Here is a 19,943-nt window from a genome sequence, read left to right on the forward strand (position 1 = left end):
TTGATTGATAATATGTCTTACAATAATTGCTGGATGTGATATACGATTACAATGTATGGCTAGTTGGATGAGTGCTTGGTGGGTGGAGATGGTGGCGGCTATGGAAATGAGATGGGAAATGGGGGTGGCTAGGGATAATTTGGACGATGAAGATTGAGGTTTGGGCGATGCTCTATTGCTATTATGGGATTGAGCCCTTCATGGTATATAATTGTAGGGTTGGTCCAGGAGACCTTTAGCGTCCATATGATAGCTCATACGAGCATGTGCGGTCGTATGGACCATCCTCTTTCTCTGTTCTTCATGGAGTGTCTCCCACTTGATCTCCTCTATATCCTCTTTACTCCCTTCCATGTATTGGCTTGATTTCCTCCATATTTAGCCCATTTCCTATGGAAATAAAATAAGGATCAGACATTTGGAATCCTTTGCATTGATTAGTCATTTCTAGTAATATCAGAGTGAATATCTTCTTTTTTAAGAAATATATCGGTTTATGCTCATGTATCATGAGTGCAAGAACAACAATTGTCAACTACACCGAGCTTAGACTTGATCATCCTCAACCAACGTAGAGGAAAATCGAAAATGTAAGGAACTCGGTTGTTTACACCAAATAAACGATTAGGTTTTGCTTCACTTATGATCAGCACACCTAGATAACCCTACACTTCTTGACTTCTAAACTTAGTATAGGTATAGGGTGACATGGTTATTATGCAAGTGTTGGCGAAGCAAAGATAATCAACACAAATCTCTTGCTCAACTAGACAAAATAACAAAGTAACACTTGATTCTATTTTTGCTACTGAACACTTGCTTGCCAAGAATGCACGAAGGTGATTGCATTTCTTGAGCAATGAAAGCATGTATTAGGGAGTGAAAGTTATGCAAAGACAAACATCATTCTAGAGTAACTCTAACTCACCCACAAGTGTCTCATCATCAAGGCTCTCACGAACTTTATTTAAATCATTGCTTGCTGAATCTTTTGTTGTCTGGTGATGGGATGCCAATGAAAGGATCAAAAATAAGGTTTTGTTGTGCTTTAAGTTTGAGTAATATGAACTAATATGTTGCGACTACGCATGGTAACATACTCATAGCCGAAATCGGAGTCGAAACTCTAGTGGGTCGTTCATTGTCTATTGGAGTTCTCAGCATTGCATCAAGAAAGGTGACATTCACATTTACATGCCTACACGTGCGTGGAGTAGTAAGACCATTACTGTAACATCCCAAATTTTCAATTTCAAATGTTATTCAATAGATCATCATTGCATATCATATTTTATCGCATTTGGTTGATCCTAGAAATTTCACGCAACTCAAGGACCCTCGGAGAGAGTTGGGGATTTCATTATTTTCATATTTGAGTTTTCTCAAATTTTGCAAATAGGATCATTTGATTTTATTTATTTTATTTTCAATTATTTCTACTATAAAAAAATTATGAGAGTGGGAATAAAATGACTTTCCCAAAATATAGAAATATTGGGGATTTAATAAAAAATCAAATAAGATTTTATTTTGGTTTTATTTGCTATTTTATTTGAATTTAGGAAAAATTACACGTTTTGAAAAATTGCATTTTGGGCCAAGAAAATGTTCATCCTGTTCTAAATATTTTATTTAGACGGTGAAAATTTGTTTTGGCATTTTTAGAATTTTATTTTTTTTTCTAGAATTTTTTTAGTCGCAGCGAAATTGTTTAAAAAAAAGGACCCCGCGCCCGACTGGGCCAAGGGCCCAGCCGAGCAGGCCGGCCCAGCCAGCCGCCGCCGCCTCCCGCCGGGTCGGGACAGGAGTCCCGACCGCCGCCGTCGCCCGAGTCCGGGGAGGACCCGCCTCCCGAGGCCGACCCCTTCCCCTAGTCGCCCCCCCTTTACCCCCTGCAGCCCCACACCGCGCCGCACATCGCCCGCGCCGCCGCCGCAGGCTCCGCACCGCAGCCGCCTCCCCGCGCCGCCTGTCGCCTTGCCGCCGCATCAGAGCTGCCGCCCCGCCGCCCCGCACCACCCGCCGCCCGCCAGAGCCCCGTCGGAGCCCTGAGCCGAGGTAGCCACCGCCCCGGTTTTTTTTCAGAAAAGTCGTTTCGGTTTTTTTGAAAACCCTAGTTTTCGTTTTTTAATAGATCGGTTTTTCTCCGGTTTATTTTTTTTAGCGATCGTTCGCTCGTCCGTTCGTTTTAACGAATGCGTTCTTCGTTTAGTTCCTGTTAACGAACGTTCGTTCTTTAACCTGTTCGTCGTTTTTTCTTTTTCTCGGATTGAATCCGTGATTTTTTGATCGAGATTTCTGATCCGATGTTCGTTTTAGTTTAGGTTTTTGCTCGTTTGTCAGAATCAGGAGATTCAAGCGCCTGGAGTTTTGTCTCGAGACCCTCTTTCCGTTTAACCAACTCAAACAAGTTTTTGCCTCAGTAAAATTTGACCTAGATCTAGAATAGTAAACGAAGCCTGTTTCTTTTGCCGTTTGTCTTTCGTTGCTTCGTTCGATTTGATTCTTTTTGCCAACCGGAGTTCTTAAATTGAACTATCTGGTTAGATCGCTTATTCGAGTTTTACCTGTGCATTAGATGAGTACTTATTGTATGCTTGTTTGTTTGCGATAGAGTACCCGGAGTGCGCCGCTTGTTACTTCGAATCGATAGGTTTTGTGGATCATCAGAAAAGCAAGTAAGACTTTGATCATACCTTCCTACTACCCAGTTTTATTGCATTAGATCAATCCTCACACATTGCATTGACTAGGATCTAACTAAATTATGGGTTTGGGAAGTAGATGAGGTAGTACCTATTACCTGTTATTATCAAACCTTTGGGAGTTACTTCTACGTTTGCTTATTTTGCCATGCTATGCCAGTAGACGTGGTTTGGGTGAGTGAAATCCATGACAGATGTGAGTATGTTAAATTAAGGGTTTATCTAAGGTGGGAACTTAAATACACATCTGAGTGGATTGAGGCACCTGGGTATTCCAGCGATTTCCTATTTTTCTTTGGACCGCCACCCAGGCTCAAAGGGATCATGAGATTATTAATGCTAGAAACTTCTGTCTGCAGCCACAAGCTACTATGGGCTCTAGCATAGTTGACTAAGTCGTGCGAACTCTTACAGTTGTAGACTAGCAGATGTAGGGGATGTAGGTGGTACGGTCTACCCATCGTAAGGTGCTAGTGCTTCTAAAAGACTATGTCTCGGTCATCCGTTTCTCAAACACCATGCAGTGCGAGAAAACTAACGGAGGAGATCGAGTCTTGTGGGGAAAAGTGCGCAAACCTCTGCAGAGTATATAAACTAATCATGGTTAGACCTATCCCCGGTTATGGACATCCTGAGTATCTAGTACTTGGATTATCATGAGAATCTCATCATGCTACTCTAATTAATTTGTTGGTTCTTAATGATGATGCTTCATTGGGATTGAGAATGCTGTCAACCATTCTCAATGTTTAACAACTACCATGATAGTTAAACAAAATTTATTCCTTTGCAGTAGGGAAAAATTGGCTTTATGCAAAATTGTAACCATAGAGCTTTCCACCTGCCAAATATGCATATAGTATAGCCTATTTTTTTTCTTTGCTCTCTATGTGTTACATTGCCAGCATATTCCATGTGCTGACCTGTTTCGGGCTGCAACGTTCATGTTGCAGACTATTCAGATGACGAGTAAGGTGATTTTAGGTCATGGTTCTATACTCAGTGATGCCGTTGGAGTTGATGGACTCACTTATGTTTCTATCCTTCCGCTGTTATCGTTATTAGATGCCCTTAAGCCATTATTATTGTAATAAGTTCTCTTTTGAGACTCTCGATGTAATAAGTGTGTGATTGCTACTCTGTTATAAATCCTTCAAGTACTGTGTGGTGTCAGCATTACTGATCCAGGGATGACACCTGAGCACAGAGATTGGACCGTTTGAAGTCTGGTCGCTACAAGATGGTATCAGAGCACACGCTGACTGTAGGACACGACCACTAAGCTAAAGCCCTAGATCACTACTCACTCTTCTCATTCTGACCTCTCATCTTTTCTACTCTTTTAGGATGGCGGATGCAAGGAACAAGTTCACGCAACCGGATGAAGATACACCCTTTCGACGTCATTTGAAGCAAGTCACAAGATACCTGAACATAGGAGTACCAAGCTTCACCGGAACCTACAATGCCACATTACCTGAAGAAGAGCGCTGGATGATTCAAGTTCAAGTTCGAGGAAGGACGTTCATGCCAGTCACTAAGCCCAAAGAGTTTTCTTTTGATGCACTAACCTGGAGTCTAGGAAAGAGCAAGGCAGCTCACATCGCCATGGGACGCATTGGAGAAGTTTACCACAATGATCTCAAGAATACTAGCTACCAGATTTGTGGGCGCCGAGATGAGCACTGGGAGATGATCAGCACCAGGAGGGATAGATCAATTATAGATTTTATCCAGGAGTTAAACCAGCACATTCGATGTCAGGAGAACCAGATGTGCGCCGACATGATAGATCTGAAGAAGGCGAGGACAAGAATCAAGGAACTGGAGGAAGAACTCAAAGCTACACGTGATGATTATGAAGAGGAAATCGAAGTGCTAGTGGATAAGAATGCCGACCTAACGATGAAGATCGGAATATTTATGGGAGGCCCTACGCCAGGAGAAGAAGACAAAGAACCCAAGGAGATTCGCCCGGAAGACTACATCATCATCGACGACACCGACTCAGATCCAGATGATAACGATGATGACTATGTTGATGAAGCTGGAGCAGATATCATGGAGTCTACAACCGAAGAATATTTCTAGAAGACCACCCCAATAGTAGTAGTAGTCCGAGCGGTTTTGTGATAGTTAGATCGATTGTATTCCCTTTGTTTGATTGAATGAAGTGAATTGTTTATTTTTGCCTCATGTGCATATGGGTAGTGTTTCTCTCTAGACCCCTCTCTACTCTTAAATCTCATCTTTTCTAAACCCTCATATGCCTCCAAGACATGACCCCGGATTTACCTTCCCACCGGAGCTCGCCCTGTTGATCCAGCAGCAGAACACATTGATGCAGTTGCTAGTCCAGAATCAGAATCAGGGGAACAACAACAACCCACCACCACCACCACCTGTTGATCACTTAGCCCGTTTTCTTAGGCTGAATCCGCCGGTGTTTTCTAGTAGCACCGAGCCGATAGTAGCAGATGATTGGCTCCGCAAGACAGCAAGGGAGTTGACCACGACAGGATGCACAGATGTGGAAAAGGTGAAGTTTTCCGCACACCATCTTGAAGGACCCGCAGCATCATGGTGGGAGAATTTCACGGCCACTTTCCCTATCGACACTGTCACATGGGACCAGTTCCAGCAGGCTTTCCGTACTGCCCATGTTTCAGCAGGAGCTATGGCCCTAAAGAAGCGAGAGTTTCGCAACTTGCGCCAAGGAGGACGGATAGTTGGCCAGTATGTGGAGGACTTTAGTAGGCTAGCACGTTATGCCCCAGATGATGTTGCTACGGACGCAGCTAAGCAGGAGAAGTTTCTAGAAGGACTGAATGACGCGTTGAGCATGCAGTTGATGGTAGCCACCTTTAGCAACTACCAGGAGTTGGTAGATCGTGCTCTCATGATTGAAGCGAAGCAGCAGCAAATTGAGAACCGCAAGAGGAAGTATATGGACAAGGGAAGTACAATTCTGGAGCTCAGCAGAAGCCACGATTTACCCCTAGGCCGGGAGGACATTTTCAGCATACCCATGGAGGAGGTAGCTCGCACAATCACAATGGCACCAAGAATGGTAATGGGAATGGAGGAGGTAATGGCCAGAATCGCACCAACCCATCAACCCCAGCCAAGAGAGACCTGAGCCAAGTCACTTGCTTTAAGTGCCAGAAGACTGGACATTATGCCAAGGAATGTCCTGAAGCCCAAAATGGAAATGGCAATGGAAGCTCTGGGAAGAAGCCGAACCCTTTCAATAGGGGACAGGTGAACCACGTAAATGTGGAGGAAGTTGAAGCCCAGCCCGATGTAGTAATAGGTAAGTTTTTGGTTAAGTCATTTACTGTACTCGTTCTTTTTGATACTGGTGCATCGCATTCATACATATCAAGGGGATTTCTGGATAAGTATAAACTGCCAACCCAAGCCCTTAGGTCACCCATGTTAGTAACCTCGCTTGGAGCAGAGTATATGGCTAGTCTATGGTGTGATCGGTTACCATTAAGGATTGGTAACTATGTTTTTCCCTCAGACCTAATTGTATTGGAATCTCAAGGATTGGATGTGATATTAGGCATGGATTGGTTATCGAAGTATGAAGGGAACATTGAATGTGCCAGTAAGTCAATTTTGCTTACCACCCCAGAAGGAAGAAGGATCAAGTAGTGCCGAAAAGGACTCAAGTAAATTGCCTAACAGGAGTTGTGCAAGAGGAAGTACCAGTAGTGAAGGATTTCCCTGATGTTTTTCCAGAAGAGTTTCCAGGCATGCCACCGGATAGAGATATTGAGTTTTTGATTGAGCTTTTGCCAGGCATAGGGCCAATATCTAAGAGACCATATAGGATGCCCGCAAAGGATTTGGTGGAGATTAAGAAGCAGATTAAGGAGTTACTGGATAAAGGTTATATTCGCCCAAGTTCTTCACCTTGGGGATCGCCAGTACTTCTAGTGGAGAAGAAGGATGGATTGTGAAGGATGGTCGTTGATTATCGAGGATTGAATGAAGTAACCATCAAGAACAAGTACCCACTACAGATGATCAATGATCTATTTGATCGGTTGCAAGGAGCTAAGGTATTTTCCAAGATCGACCCGCGATCAGGATACCGTCAGTTGAAGATTCGAGAACAGGATATTCCTAAAACGGCTTTTACCACCAGGTATGGGCTGTACGAGTATACCGTTATGTCATTTGGTCTGACTAACGCACCTGCATATTTTATGAACATGATGAAGAAAGTGTTTATGGAGTTTTTTGATAAGTTCGTCGTAGTGTTCATTGATGATATCCTGGTTTACTCGAAGAATGAAGAGGACACTACTAGGGAAAACCTTATACACAGAATCTTAGCAAGAGCGCGGCATAAAAACAGGTGCTGCTGCTAAGTAGTAGCAGCGCGGCTACGGAAACCTCGCTACTGGTGCAAACTTAGCAGTAGTGCGTGACGCTTAAACCGCGCTGCTACAAAAATCCACCGACAGTACACAACGACATAAGCTTACCAGTAGCGCGGCGCCACGGAGCGCGCTGCTGCTAATGCCATAGTAGCAGCGTGCTTTTTTGTCACCTCGCTGCTGCTAATTTTGAAAATGTGCACAGGGTTGGCCCGTTTAGCAGCAGCGCGCTTTCTCTCCCGCACTACTGCTAAGACGCAGGACCCACCAAGTTTTCCACCTCCCCTCCCCATCTCCTCTCCTCCCTTTCCCCTACCCTCCCACATCCTCCCTCTCTCACTCTTCTTCTTCCTCAATACTTCCCCCCCATTACTCTCCCTCTTCTACCTACCTTTCTCTCTCTTCATTACTCCTAGCTATAACTACACCACCTCCATTAATTCATCTCCTTTCTCTTTTTCCTCCACCCTCCACTAGTTGAAGTTTTCTCCTCCCAAATTAGCTAGCTAGGTAGATGTAGAATTTAGTTAAGTGACCTATTTGCCCCCTAACTAGATCTTTCTTTGTGAAGAAGAGCTTTGTGCACTTTTGACCTCCCTACATCATCATCTCCACCGTGTGCTCGATCTCGAGATAGAGGTGTGATTAATATTTCATGCTTTTGCAAAATGGAAATATGTTTATGCATGTGTGTGTGATATTTTTATGGAAATTGTGTGTGTGGCATGAGTTGACGCCAAATTGTGCATTTGAGTTACCTATGTTTTGCCGAAATGTCGATTTATTTCCGTTTCCGTGAATTCCGGGCAAACTCTAGATCTATATATGTCCTACTTTTAAGGAAGGTCATGCCGAATTTTTGTATGACTTTGATGAATGCACACATTTTTATAATCAATTTGTTTATTATTATCATGCAGAGTTCACGATGGTCAGTGGAACGATGGTGGACAGGTGGTTGCGGTCGGCGGTGCAGGACATGAAGGAAAATAACCTGACAGAGGTTTTATGTCCGTGTCGAAAATGCAAAGGAATAGTTTGGCTTGACCCCCATGTCGATGGTCGTGTCGAAGCGCACCTGCTCATGACTGGTTTAATGGATGGCTATACTCGGTGGATAACTGAAGATGAGGATGACAATATTAAGGATGCCGACGGGGCAGGCAATGATGACACGGGGCATGACGAAGAGATGATCGATAATGGTGGTGGGGAAGAGGCCGGACATGGCGGCGGAGAAGGGGCCGGACATGGCGGCGGAGAGAACGACATGGATTCCATGCAACAGAGTTCGTCGGTACTAAGTTCAATCATGCGGGACCCTCATGTTCAAGCATTGCTTCGCAAGGAGACGAGTACTGAGAGAGCTGCTTCTAGAGAGGAGGCTAAGCTGGAGCAACTGGTGGTAGACTCGAAGACTCCATTGTATGATGGTTGCAATCCTGAGGTGACCCGCTTGAGTTTCACGCTCCGAGTGCTGAAGACGAAGGCTAAAAACAAATGGACCAACACTAGCCTCGATGAGCATCTCAAGTACCTAAAGGATGTTCTTCCCGAGGGTAATCTATGTCCTAGTAGTGTTGATGAGGCCAAGAAGATCGTGTGCCCTCTTGATCTGCCACACGTTAGATACCATGCATGCATCAACGATTGCATAATTTATCGGAAGGAGCACGCGGAAAAAACAAGTTGTCCGGTGTGCAATGCTTCTCGATACAAGAAGGCCGGGAAGAAATGTCCCCAGAAAGTGGTATGGTACTTACCGATCACTCCCCGTCTCCAGAGGTATTTTGTAGATCCCAAGGAAGCAAAGCTAATGCGCTGGCACGCAGAGAGGAAGAAGCCCGACGATGGAGATGATCCAAAGCTGAGACACGTCAAGGATGGAAGCCAGTGGAGAGCGTTGAACAGCTTCTATCGGTATTTTGAATGTGATGCAAGGAACATCGTGCTCGGCGCGTGTACCGATGGCATGAATCCGTTTGGCAACCAGAGCACCAACGATAGCACATGGCCCGTGTTTGTATGGATGTACAACCTCCCCCCTGGTTGTGCATGAAATCGAAGTACATTCACATGAGCATGCTTATTCAAGGGCTGAAACAACTAGGAAATAATATTAATTTGTATCTGGGGCTACTTCAGGAGGAGTTAGACACGTTATGGAAAACACCGGCCAAGACATGGGACGCCAGCAAAGGCGAGTATTTCAACATGACAGCCGCGCTGATCACGACAGTGCACGACTATCTTGGTTACGGATATGTGGCAGGCCAGGTGTGCCATGGATATTGCGGATGCACGCGGTGCATGGATGATACGACATCTCAGCAGCTAACGTCAAGGAAAGATGGCGGGTCTGGGAAAATCGTGTACATGGGGCATCGGAGATGGCTTGAACAGGACGACCCCTGGAGAAACCGTGGAGATCTATTCAATGGTACGCTGAGCATCAAGGACTTCCACGTAAGCGGAGCGGTGCCAAAATCGATGAGCTGTTGAAAAACTGGAAGGAGTGCCCCGCGCCAGGAAAGACGATGAGAAAGGCACCGGAGCCGCTGCTGAAGGTATGGAAGACGAGGTCTGTGTTCTGGGACTTGGAGTACTGGCACAAACTCGATACACCTCATTGCCTTGATCAAATGCATATCTGTAAGAATTTCCTTGAGAGCTTGCTCGCAACACTGATGAACATGCCGGATAAGACCAAGGATGGGCCGAAGGCAAGAAAAGACTTGCAAGATTTGGAAATCAGGGAAGATCTGCACATGCCACCACGTAAAATGTCAGACGAGACAGAGACAGAGATAGAGGCACGGGAGAAGAAGGGCAAGAAAATAAAGAATGAGGATTATTGCCCCCTTCTTGCTTCACCTTAAGTCAGGCTGAGATCAATCAATTCTTTAAGTGCCTTACCGGAGTCAAAGTTAGTGCCGGTTACTGTGGCAAGATAAGTAGATATCTAGACATGGACAATAAAAGGTTCAGCGGGATGAAGTCTCATGACTGTCATGTGATGATGACGCAGATATTACCTGTTGCCCTTAGAGGGATAATGGACAAGCACGTCCGTGACACGCTTATTGGTCTCTGCAACTTTTTCGACGTCATCTCTCGAAAGTCGATTAGTGTGAAGCAGCTCCGAAGGCTATAGGAAGAGATCGTTGTGATACTGAATGAGCTTGAGATGTACTTCCCGCCCGCGTTCTTTGACGTGATGGTGCATCTGTGTGTCCATATTGTGGATGACATAATAGACCTAGGGCCGTCATTGCTGCACAACAAGATGCCGTTTGAGAGGATGAATGGGATCATCAAAGGATTTGTTCGTAACATGTCCCGTCCGGATGGAAGCATCGTCCAGGGCTATTTGACACAAGAGTGCTTCTCTTTCTGTGAGAATTTTCTATATGGCACAGACCAGCCGCTAGGTGTTAGTGTTGGTTTGCCCGTTAACAAGCACGATGGGAGGCTCGAAGGAGAAGGTCACTGCAACGGTCGCAGGGAACTGCACGTGGCATACTCAGATCGATGCAGCTAGTTTGACAGAGCAAACTTGGTAGTGCTACAACACCTAGACGAGGTAGATCCTTTCGTGGCACTGCACAACGAAATTATCGCAAAGAAGTATCGTGACCGGGGGGTATGCAGGACGGACGCCGAAGTTACTAGAGAGCACAACTCCACTTTCCTGCATTGGTTCAAAGAGCATATTATTGCTAATCCCCCGGAGGAGGGCTCTAAGGACAGATTGCTCATAGACGCCTTAGCACATGGCCCCTCGCCCAACCTCGTAACCTATCAGGCATATGATATCAACGGATACACGTTCTACACGGAGGCCAAAGATATGTACAGTGATGAATATCAGAACTCAGGGGTGACGATGGAATGCATAACCGGCAGCGACAACGGCGCAACTGAATGATTTTATGGAAGGGTCGAGAAGATCTGGGAGCTTGACTACTCTGGACTGCACAACATGACGATGTTCCGTGTTAGATGTGCTAAGAATGTCGAAAGAGAAAGCCGGATTTTCACTACCATGACTATACCCGAAGCCAAGAGCGCTACCGTGAACGCCATCGCAAAAAACGAGCCATGGGTACACGCTAAGCACGTGACACAATGCTTCTTCATAACCGACCCATGCAATCCTAGTCATGTTGTCGTGAGGAAAGGCAAAAGAAACATCATTGGAATGGATGGAGTCGCCAACGAGGAAGACTATGATCAGTACGGCAACCCAATGAGGGAAGATGACGATGATGATGAAGTATATGTCAAAAGAAGAATCAATACTACATTACCAAAGAAAAATCATACTCCATGGAAAAGGCAGAGTCACAATGAGGGGCTCAATTATTCTTTGACGAACAAGAAGGGAAAGAAGCTGACTCAAAAACGAAAACGTCAGCACTGAGGAATCGGTCAAATGATGTAATATATATATATATATATGTTCCTATTTTGTATACACACTTAATTAGCCATTATTATGCATGGGTCCACTGATTTAATATATATATTCCTATTTTGTATACACACTTAGCCATTATTATGCAAGGGTCCAATGATGTAATATATATGTTCCTATTATGCTGAGGAAAAGAAAAAAGGGAAACTGGTTATAGCAGTAGCGCTTTAGTGAAAAAGAGCTACAGCTAGTCAAGGTAGCAGTAGCGGTTTCTGAAGAAAATCGCTACAGCTAGTCAAGGTAGCAGTAGCCGTTTCTGCAGAAAACCGCTACAGCTAATCAATGTAGTAGTAGCGCGTTTCGTGTAAACGCGCTACTGCTACGTCCACTAAACCCAAAATTCTCCCTCTCCCTGCTTCATCCCGCCTCTTTTCCCCCAAATCCCCACTCTCTCTTCCCCGGCCCTGTCGCACCGCCACGCCCGCCCCCGACCTCGGCGCGCTCGCCCCCGACCCCGGGGCGCACGCCCCGACCCCGCCGCCCCCGACCCCGCCGCGCCCGACCCCGCCGCGCTCGCCCCCGACCCCGCTGCCCCCGACACAGGCGCGCTCGCCCCCGGCGCCGGCGCTAGCCCCCGACCCGTCGGCCCTCGCCTTCCTCCTCTGCTTCCTCCCCTCCCAACCTCGGCCGTCGTCGGGCCTGCCTCCTCGCCCTGCACCCTCTGTAAGCCACCTCCCTCTCTCTCTGCTAGCTAGGGTTAATTTACTTAGGTTTTAGTTATGTTAATTAGGTTATCTATTTAGTTATGAATTTAGATAGGTTTCAAAATTTACTGAATTTATATGCAAATTCGAACTGGACATGTGATATGTGGATGTCATGTTTTGGTAAATGATCCGAGTTGCCTATGTTACGCCGAAATGTTGATTCATTTCCGTTCCGGTGAATTTCAGGCACTCGATATGTCCATTTTTTAGCAAAGGTCATGCCGAAATTTCCCATGAATAAAGGCATGATTTGTGCTACATAGTTGGCATATCGAGTGCTGGCACATAGATTTCTTTTTTATCTCATTTCTCATTTATTCATACTTTTAGAAAGAAATGAGGACACTTAATCATAGGAAACATGTCGAACAACGAAGAAACTGGGCCTTCTGACCAAGATATAGACGAGATGGATTATGAGGGTGAACAAGACTACCTCGACTTTTTGACTGCTAAGCAAGGTTTGCAGGTCCGCCTCGATGATGGTACTGACACCGACACCGACACCGACGGCGCCGGCACCGATGGCGGCGCCGAGACCGGTGGGGAAGGTACCGCCGGGGAAGATACCGGCGCCGATGCCTGTACCGAAAAGAGGCATAAGAAGCAGAGGATACGAAAACCTAACAAACTAGGGATTGGACAACTTGTGATCAGAAAGATGGCACCTGGCAAGTTTGAGCCGTTAGAGCCGGAAGAACCTCGCAAGTGCTATGGGAACCAAGTAGCATGCATCCTACGGGAATGCACAAGCATCAATGACGATGACTTAAGGAGTAAAGAACATTTGACGTAGTTGCTCCTAACGAAGTTGCACAAGAGATTCAAGTTCCCCGATCGGGATGATAACATAGAACAACTGTGGGATGATCCGAAGATGAAAAACATTAACAATCACGCCATGGGCATGTTCAGCAATGATTTGGCCTCCTGGAAATCGAGGGTGAAACGAGCTATTGAGGCTGAGAAACCCCTGTCCAAGATTCTGGAGGAAAATCTGACACTTACGGAAGAGGAGTTCGAAAAGTTCAAGGACCCTTGTACTACCGAGGACGCCAAGGCTAAGGCTGTGAAATCCAAGAGCCTTCAGCAAAGGAACACGGGGAAGCATCGCCTCGGAAGCCGTGGCTACCTCGGTAAAAGTCCCATATGGGATAAGGAGGACGCGAAATGTGAAGCCGCGGGTCTCCCAAAGCCCCTCGCGAAGTTCACCAACCCCTTGGAGCATGACTTCATCAGGGCCCGCTACAAGTGGGACAAGGAGAAAAAGGTTTTTTACACGGACAAGATCATGAGGAAATTGATTAGACTACTGGAGAAGCAACACCAGCTTGCAGCCGAAAACCCTACTTCTCCGATGAGGCCCAAGTGGGACACCCCTCTCAACCGGGCCTTGAACGAACTTAAGGGACTCCCTTTGGGCCAGCGGCTGCATTATGGTCGTGTGCACGGCGCTGGAGATGGCGCCACGTGGAAGGTGTTTTACAACGAGGCGGACATCGACGCGAAGGTGAAGCTTGCGGTCGAGAAAAAAGCAGCTGAGGACGCGAAAAAAGCAGCCGAGGACAAATATGAGTTGCTACAGCAGGCAGTCAATGCAGCTGTAACTGCTTGCAGAAATGATTTTGCTACTAACTTGGTTCCAGTTATCATCAACTGGATGAAGGTAAATCCAGACAAGACGGTACATGATTTCCCGTTGCCCAGTTTCGTCGGGAGCAACTCCATGAACAACAATACCATCGCACCATCACTTGCTCACGCAACTGGGCCTCCTCTCGCAGCCGCTCCCGCTCATAGCAGCCCGTCCTCAGTCTCTGGCGCGCTTGGTGGGCCTTCGTCTTTGGTTGAGCTCGACGCCGTCACGGTAATTACATGTCGCACCAACATATATATATATATATATATAATATTCCATTTTTGTTGCCTTTCGGATGTTTTACGCCACAGACATATATGTTTGCAGGCGAAAGAAACCCCGTGCACCATACTCTACTTGATCAAAGGCCAGAAGGTGGACGTGGGAAAGGGGATGATAATGGACCCCTTGCAACCCACGTTCCACAACCAGCCGATCCCTGCTGGGCACTTCAGGGTTAGCTTGTCCAGTGTGAAATCGGGGCATGAGGATTTGCCTCCTCTAGTACAGCAAGTGGGAGCGGACGACGAGACCCCGCCGCGGATTGGAAGCTGCAAGGGTTGGGTGCTGCTATGGCCGAAGAATATTATTCGTCTGGAGCCGGCCGAGAGCACACCAATAACCAAACATCAACAAGCATGTGCGGAGACCACCACCCCGCCTACGCAATTAACAGCTCCTGTAGTGCCGGGTGAGAGCGGCGGACGACATGATGAAGGGGGTGCAATAGTGCTGGCTGATGTAATTTGTCCTGTAGAACAGAGAATGGATGATGAGACGGAGGTCGACCCTATGGATTTCCTCAATACAAACGCGTATGACTGTGACATAGAATTGATGAGTCAACCATATGACGAATCGGGTTATCAGCTTGCTAATGAGGATTTGGATGATATGCCCGGACAGGAAGGTTGTAGCAAGGATTGCAAAAAGTCTCTCTTCATGAAATCCTCACAGGACACGCCTGAATATGCCGCGTCAACACAGGCTCAACTATCCTAGCGCGAGGGTCGTACAGTACTTAGCCCGGGAACACTGGGGCAGTGGTCAAGGAAGGGTCTAGAAGGTGTGCCCAAGAAAAAGGAGAGAAAGAGATCGGGGAAGATAGCTGCCTCCAAACAAGCCAGAGCACATAGTAGCCAAACGATGCATTCTGAAGAGCGTGTACCCGTGAAAGGTGCGGCCATGTTCCATCTCACGGGCGAGCCGATGCTACCGCCGAAACCACTGGAGGCACTATCAAGGGATCTTAGGAGACTACACGACCATGTGCTATCGACTGAGAAAAGCCTACTAGCCTCAAAGGATCCAGGATATCCGACATACGCAGCTCGTGTGCCTGAGGGGAAGTGCTACGTCGAGACACGGCCCGCGGAGGTGTTCTTCCTACGGTTTGACCATATCTTTGAGATGTTTCTGACAAGGCGGCTCGATTTTACAATCATCCGCCTTTTTGCGCTACATATGAGCTCTGTCATGAACAGTGAAGAAGTCTCGCAAATCTGTGTGGCGGATCCGTACTACATGCACGAGTCTTTCTTGAGTCTCGGCGACTTTGAGCGTGAAACTGCTAAGGATTACCTCCAAAACTTCATGGTACAGAATAAGGACCGGGAAATTGTCCTCGTGCCTTATCATCCAAAGTAAGTCAGTTTCGAACAACCCTTTCATACATTTCAATCATTCCTTCTCCCTCTATGGGGAATAATTTGAGGTGTCTTTTCCCCGCAGCAATGGGCGTGCTGTCCTTATCGTTCTTTATCCGCAATTCTCCCACGCCGTGTATTTTGACCCTTCCAGAGACTACGAGAAAAAATACTACACCCACATAATGAATATTCTAGATGATGCTCTCCAAGGCTTCAGCTTTAGACGTGGCCACATGCAGATCAGGAAACAAAGGAACAAGAAGATGGGTTTCACACATAAAACTAACTTCTCCTGCATCCAAGTCCCAAAACCAAGTAAGAAGGATGGATTGTACATCCTCCATCTCATGAATCAGTTCAACACGGATCACCAAAAGCTTCGCATGAGAAGCAGAAATGATGATCATATCCACAAGTGGCTAGAATCTCATGGAGAAGCGGATTATAAACTTAGAGATGACTTCTTTCGCATCCAAAGCAACATTGCGATGATCATCATGAAAGAAGTTGTCGATGAGAAGGGGATGTTCCACCACGGCCCTATATCGCAAGCTGACGTCCGAACTCGCATAGGCATGCAACGTCTAGACCTCACGCCGTTCAAGAAGCTAGGGTCCATCCTCGATGATATGGAAGGATAGAACTTCTAGTGATTTATGATGCCGATGATGATGATATGTGTTGGTTGAACTTGTATACTATTTGTAGTGATGCAACTTTGTGATGTCCATGATCCCTGCCGAACTTGCGTAACGCTACTTTGTTAGTTTGTGTACGATGACCTACATACCTCTACTTAATTAATCTGCGTACTGTATGTTGCATCTAGTTGCTAACCCTTTCTTTTTCTGTGTTCTCTAGTATATTTTGTTGCATATATATGATTGTACATCCTCTTCATGAACATGGATCTCTAACAGGTACCTAGTTTCTTGATGGCGAGATGGAACTGCTATGTCGTGTACAAAGGGAAGGTTCTGGGGGTGTACAATGAGTGGCATGAGTGTCAGGCGCAAGTGAATGGGTTCTCGGACGCCAGCCATAAAGGCTTCAAAAGCAGACAAGAAGGAGAAGCTAGTTACTTGAGGTTCACGCTAGCGCGAGAGAGGACTCGTAACCGCCATCTCATGTACTGCATAGTTCCGCTCTCACTCATAGTGATATCTCTTCTCGCGTATACCTTTGTTTAGAGGGATGACGTTGTAGTTGCAAGTATTCGAGACTTGCATGTATCGCTATTTTCGAGATGATGACAAGATACCACTTTGTGTTGGATGATGATTATGACGAGACTATTTATGTATATGCTATGATTACATTTGTGGTCTCGCAGGCATTTGTATGTGTATCATGATGACATTTGTTTGTGCTAAAGATTCTTCTATAAAGCCTGTTCAAATACAAAAAAAATATGCCGAAAAAAACAAAAAACTACTAAAATTAGCAGTAGCGAGTGGAGAAAAGTTAGCAGCAGCGCGGTTGTAGCAGTAGCGCACACAGGGGAAGCGCGCTATAGTTATTAGCAGCAGCGAGGTTCCTTTAAGCGCGCTGCTGCAACACTTGTGTAGTAGTAGCGCGGGTGGACCAGCGCTACTGCTATACGTTAGCTGTAGCGCCTTATGGGTAGCGCGGGTACCCGCGCTGCTGATAGGCCTAAACCCCGCGCTGCTGCTAGCCTTTTCCCTAGTAGTGGGAGCATAAGGAGCATTTGCGTTTGGTACTTGGTAAGCTCAGAGAACATCAGTTATATGCCAAGTTTAGCAATTGTGAGTTTTGGTTGAAGGAAGTTGGATTTCTCGGACACGTTATATCTGGAGAAGGTATAGCAGAGAATCCCACCAAGGTTGACACTGTGACAAATTGGGAAGCTCCAACAACAGTTGGAGAGATCCGGAGTTTTCTTGGACTTGTAGGATACTACCGGAGATTTATTGAAAATTTCTCTCAGATTGCAAAACCTATGACGGAGTTGCTGAAGAAGGATACCAAGTTCATATGGACTGAGGAATGTGAAGCTAGTTTCCAGGAGTTGAAGAAACGTTTGGTTACATCACCAGTGTTGATTTTGCCAGATCAGACCAAGGATTATGAGGTGTATTGCGACGCTTCACGTCGAGGACATGGAGCAGTGCTTATGCAAGAAGGAAGAGTTGTCTCATATGCCTCACGACAGCTCAAGCCTCATGAGTTGAATTATGCTACGCATGATTTGGAGTTAGCAGCCGTAGTTCATGCATTGAATACTTGGAGATATTTTCTCATTGGAAACCATTGTGAGGTGTACACGGACCACAAGAGTTTGAAGTACATTTTCACGCAGAAGGAGTTGAATCTCAGACAAAGGAGATGGTTGGAACCCATCAAGGATTATGATATGAGATTGCATTATCACCCTGGAAAGGCTAACGTAGTAGCTGACGCGTTGAGCCGTAAAATTCATGTCAACACCTTAATGACATGAGATTTACCAAGGGATTTAGCCGGAAATCTTCATGAGCTATGTTTGGAAATAGTTCCGAGAGGCTTTGTAGCAGCATTGGAGATTCAGTCTACGTTGATGGATAAGATCAGAGAAGCCCAGAAGACTGACAAGGTGATTGCCTCTATTAAGGAGAAAATGAGCAAAGGAAAAGCTAAAGGATTTCGTGAGGATGAGCACGATACCTTATGGTTTGAAGACCGTGTTTATGTGCCTAATGATACGGAGATCAGGAAGTTAATTCTGCAAGAGGCCCATGATTCACCATATTCGATTCACCCAGGGAATACCAAGATGTATTTGGATTTGAAGGATATTTTCTGGTGGACCAGAATGAAGAAGGATATTGCGGAGTATGTAGCAGTTTGTGATGTATGTCAGAGAGTAAAGGCGGAACATCAAAAGCCAACAGGATTGCTACAACCATTGCCGATACCCGAATGGAAGTGGGATAAGTTAGGCATGGATTTTATCACCAGATTGCCCAGAAATCGTTCAGGCTATGACTCGATATGGGTTGTAGTCGACCGTTTGACAAAGGTAGCTCTTTCATCCCAGTGAAGACTACCTATACCAGTGCAAAGTTGGCAAAGATATACATGACCAGAATTGTATGTCTGCATGGAGTTCCAAGGAGCATTGTATCAGATAGAGGAACCCAGTTTAACTCAAAGTTCTGGAATCAGTTGCATGAAACCCTGGGTACCAAGCTAGAATTCAGTACAGCTTTCCATCCGCAGACAGATGGACAGACCGAGAGAGTCAATCAGATTTTCGAGGATATGCTGAGAGCTTGTGCGCTAGATTACGGATCTAGTTGGGACGAGAATTTCCCATACGCAGAGTTCTCCTATAACGACAGTTATCAATCCAGTTTGAAAATCGCCCCTTTCGAAGCTCTGTACGGAAGGAGGTGCAGGACCCCATTGTCGTGGGATGAAGTTGGAGACCGCCAGTTGTTTGGACCAGATCTGATTAAGGAGTCTGAACAGAAAGTAAAATTGATTCGCGATAGACTCAAGGTAGCCCAGTCCAGGCAGAAGAGCTACGCACACTCAAAACGCAAGGAGACAGTTTACGAAGTCGGAGACCGAGTTTCTCTTCGAGTATCTCCACTTCGAGGAGTTAAGCGCTTTGGAGTTAAGGGAAAGTTAGCACCCCGTTTTGTAGGACCATACAAGGTTTTGGAACGTATAGGAGAAGTAGCTTATAAGTTGGAATTGCCCGAAGGATTGTCAGGAGTTCACGACGTGTTCCACGTTTCCCAGTTGAAGAAGTGCCACGCAGAGATGGCTGACATACCGCTGAGAGACACAGTGCCACTGGAAGCGGTTCAGTTGGACAGTGATTTGACCAGTGGGGATACTCGAGTATCTTAACTTTGCCGAGGAGAAACCAGTCAAGATTCTTGAGTATGCCAGCCGAGTCACCTGCAGCAAAGTTATCATGTTTTGCAAAGTTCAGTGGAGCCACCACACGGAAGATGAAGCTACCTGGGAATGAGAGGAAGAACTGTTGAAAGACCTCCCTCGCCTATTTTCTAGCCAACCCGAATCTCAAGGGCAAGATTCATCTTAAGGGGGTAGGTTTGTAACATCCCAAATTTTCAATTTGGAATGTTATACAATAGATCATCATTGCATATCATATTTTATCGCATTTGGTTGATCCTAGAAATTTCACGCAACTCAAGGACCCACGGAGAGAGTTGGGTATTTCGTTATTTTCATATTTGAGTTTTCTCAAATTTTGAAAATAGGACAATTTGATTTTATTTATTTTATCTTCAATTATTTCTACTATAAAAAAATTATGAGAGTGGGAATAAAATTACTTTCCCAAAATATAGAAATATTGGGGATTTAATAAAAAATCAAATAAGATTTTATTTTGGTT

Source organism: Triticum urartu, chromosome 1A (assembly GCF_056163025.1).
Source record: "Triticum urartu cultivar PI428250 chromosome 1A, HENAU_Tu73, whole genome shotgun sequence".
In the NCBI taxonomy this organism is placed as follows: Eukaryota; Viridiplantae; Streptophyta; class Magnoliopsida; order Poales; family Poaceae; genus Triticum; species Triticum urartu.